Source organism: Delphinapterus leucas, chromosome 10, assembly GCF_059928025.1.
Source record: "Delphinapterus leucas isolate spDelLeu-1000000601 "Yukka" chromosome 10, BTC_Dleu_Yukka2, whole genome shotgun sequence".
Taxonomy (NCBI): Eukaryota; Metazoa; Chordata; class Mammalia; order Artiodactyla; family Monodontidae; genus Delphinapterus; species Delphinapterus leucas.
In genome coordinates, this window is record NC_143138.1 from 13,324,712 (window position 1) to 13,328,458 (window position 3,747).

The 3,747-nt window shown below is 38.6% G+C and overlaps 1 non-coding gene across 1 annotated transcript; it reads left to right on the plus strand.

Annotated features, from left to right (window-relative positions):
* The first annotated feature begins 388 nt into the window (after window positions 1-388).
* LOC115802116 (U6 spliceosomal RNA) lies at window positions 389-495 on the plus strand. Its single transcript, XR_004022503.1, has one exon. It is a non-coding gene; the product is annotated as a U6 spliceosomal RNA (small nuclear RNA).
* The last annotated feature ends 3,252 nt before the right edge of the window (window positions 496-3,747 follow it).

Below are 3,747 nucleotides of genomic sequence, written 5' to 3' on the forward strand. Positions count from 1 at the left end.
TATATATATAAAATGGAATACTACTGCACCATAAAAAATGGAATATTACTCCATTGGGTCATTTGTAGAGACATGGATGGACCTAGAGACTGTCATACAGAGTGAAGTAAGTCAGAAAGGAAAAACAAATATATATTAACACATATATGTGGAACCTAGAAAAATGGTATAGGTGATCTTATTGGCAAAGCAGAAATAGAGACACAGACATAGAGAACAAATGTATGGACTATGGACAGCAAGGAGGGGAAGGAGGGGTGAGTTGGGAGATTGGGGTTGACATATATACACTATTGATACTATGTGTAAAATAGGTAACTAATCAGAACCTACTGTATAGCTCAGGGAACTCTACTCAGTGCTCTGTGGTGACCTAAATGGGAAGGAAGTGCTCGCTTCGGCAGCACATATACTAAAATTAGAATGATACAGAGAAGATTAGCATGGCCCCTGCACAAGGATGACACACAAAATCATGAAATGTTCCATATTTTTAAACTCAAAGTGGATTAAAGACCTAAATGTAAAGCCAGACACTATACAACTCAGAAGAAACACTCTATGACATAGATCACAGCAAGATCCTTTATGACCCACCTCCTAGAGAAATGGAAATAAAAACAAAAATAAACAACTGGGACCTAATGAAACTTAAAAGCTTTTGCAAAGCAAAGGAAACTACAAACAAGACAAAAAGACAACCTTCAGAATGGGAGAAAATATTTGCAAACGAATCAATGGACAAAGGATTAATCTCCAAAATATATAAACAGCTCATGCAGCTCAATATTAAAAAAAGAAACAACCCAATCCAAAAATGGGCAGAAGACCTAAACAGACATTTCTCCAAAGAAGACATACAGATTGCCAACAAACGCATGAAAGGATGCTCAACATCACTAATCATTAGAGAAATGCAAATCAAAACCACAATGAGGTATCACCTCACACCAGTCAGAATGGCCATCATCAAAAAACCTACAAACAATAAATGCTAGAGAGGGTGTGGAGAAAAGGGAAGCCTCTTGCACTGTTGGTGGGAATGTAAATTGATACAGCCACTATGGAGAACAGTATGGAGGTTCCTTGAAAAACTAAAACTAGAACTACCATGTGATCCAGCAATCCCACTACTGGGCATATACCCTGAGAAAACCATAATAAAAAGAGACATGTACTACAATATTCATTGCAGCACTATTTACAATAGCCAGGACATGGAAGCAACCTAAGTGTCCATCGACAGATGAATGGATATGGAAGATGTGGCACATATATACAATGGAATATTACTCAGCCATAAAAAGAAACGAAATTGAGTTATTTGTAGTGAGGTGGATGGACCCAGAGTCTGTCATACAGAGTGAAGTAAGTCAGAAAGAGAAAAACAAATACCGTATGCTAACACATATATATGGAATCCAAAAAAAAATGGTTCTGATAAACCTAGAGGCAGGACAGGAATAAAGACGCAGACGTAGAGAATGGACTTGAGGACACGGGGAGGGGGAAGGGTAAGCTGGGATGAAGTGAGAAAGTAGCACTGATAGATATACATTACCAAATGTAAAATAGATAGCTAGTGGGAAGCAGCTGCATAGCACAGGGAGATCAGCTCTGTGCTTTGTGACCACCTAGAGGGGTTGGATAGGGAGGGTGGAGGGAGACACAAGAGGGAGGGGATATGGGGATATATGTATACATACAGCTGATTCACTTTTTCATACAGCAGAAACCAACAACATTGTAAAGCAATTATACTCCAATAAAGATGTTAAATGAATAAATAAATAAATAGGAAGGAAATCCAAAAAAGAGGGGATATATGTATATGTATAGCTGATTTACTTTTCTGTACAGTAGAAACTAACACAACATTGTAAAGCAACTATACTCCAATAAAAATTAATGTAAAAGACGATACATATTCATTGCAAACACACATTGAGATTTGCAAAAAAACAAAATCAACATTCCAGGCTACAAAGGAAGTGTTTCTAAATGGTCTACATCAAGATGAAGGGGGAAAGTCACGTAGTTTTTACTCATTACTCCCTTTCCACATCCTGCATAGGGAGTTTAGTACCTCTCTTTGTAATCAGGGAGTATTTGCTCCTTATTATTTTGTTGTTGACCTTAAGTGGCCTCTGCAGAAATTGAGACAGAAAGAGCCCCAATACAGCACTCTATTATTATTATTATTATTTTTTGCAGTACGCGGGCCTCTCACTGTTGTGGCCTCTCCCGTTGCGGAGCACAGGCTCCGGACGCGCAGGCTCAGCGGCCATGGCTCACGGGCCCAGCCGCTCTGTGGCATGTGGGATCTTCCCGGACCGGGGCACAGACGCGTGTCCCCTGCATCGGCAGGCGGACTCTCAACCACTGCGCTACCAAGGAAGCCCCCAATATAGCACTCTATTACATCTATTTTCTATTCATCTCTTTTCAAATTTTTCTGTTTTTCTTTGGTGTGCTGTAGTTTTACTCCAATGTATTTAGGTGTGGATTTATTTTTATTTATTCTGTTCATAATTTGGTTTTCATCTGCATGTTTTTCTTTGATTTGAGAAACAGCCATCTATTATCTCTTTAAATATTGCCTCTCTTCAAATACTGTTTCTTCAGTGTGGATCTCCTATTAGGCATATGTTATGCCTTCTGATTCAGTCTTCTATGTTTCTTAATCTCTCATTTTCTATCTCTTTATAATAATTCCCCCCTCCTCCCATATCTTCTTCTCTTTGGATGAATTCCTCAGCTCTACCACGGGCACATTACTTTGCCATTCATCTGTATCAAATCTCTTGTTTACTTATTGATTGAGTTTTTATTTTAATTTTTTCATTTCCTGAAGTTCTCTTTGGTTCCTTTTAACTCACAGTATCCTATCTTGCAATGCATTCTTTGTTCTTTCTTTTGTCTCTTTAACAATTTAAAATATACTTATAGCATTTTCCCAGTTATCTCTTATGTCTGATACCTGGCATAGTACCTGTTTTTTCTATCGACTCATCCTCACAGGGGCTCATTTCTTCATGTCGTCCATAATTTTTTTACTGGTAATTCACATTGTTTCCCTCCCACCCCCGAGGGCACCACTTAATCCTGAGAGGTGGAACTGTCCCTACAAATCCTTTTGCATTTCCTTCTGTCAAAGCCCCGGACATACTACTGACTGTGGACTAATTTTTATGTCTATTTCTAAGCTTCATGTTTCTTTACACCGTGGGTAATAAAAACTGTGGACTTCATACCCACATGGAACACAGGTTTGGAATTTTGTTTTTTCCCTTATTTAGGTTTGCTCACAAATTTACAAATATCTTTGCCCATCATTGCTCTAAGAAGACAACAAAATTCTTTTTAGCTTTCTGGGTTTTTGGGCAAAGTTTTTCTGCCCAACATACAAGGCAAGAGTCAAATATTCCCAGATGTAATAAAGAGCTTCATTCCAAGCTCCCCTCCCTGCATAGGTTCAAGTTGATGTGTCCTGTTCCCCATGTGGACAGTAAAATCCTGCCTTGTTCTTAGTGTCTGTATTTGGGTCTGGTAGTCCCTGGGGCCTTACTGCTTCATTCCTTGTCATGACTCCAACTTTGAGTTTCTTCTCTGTTATGACACCTAGGCGTTTCCCTTTCTATCAAGCGAAATAATGTATTATATTTTATTGTTGATATTTTCATATGGTTTGACATCATATAGAAGTTAAAAGTGTGAAATCAGACCATCTGGATTCGAATCCCAGTT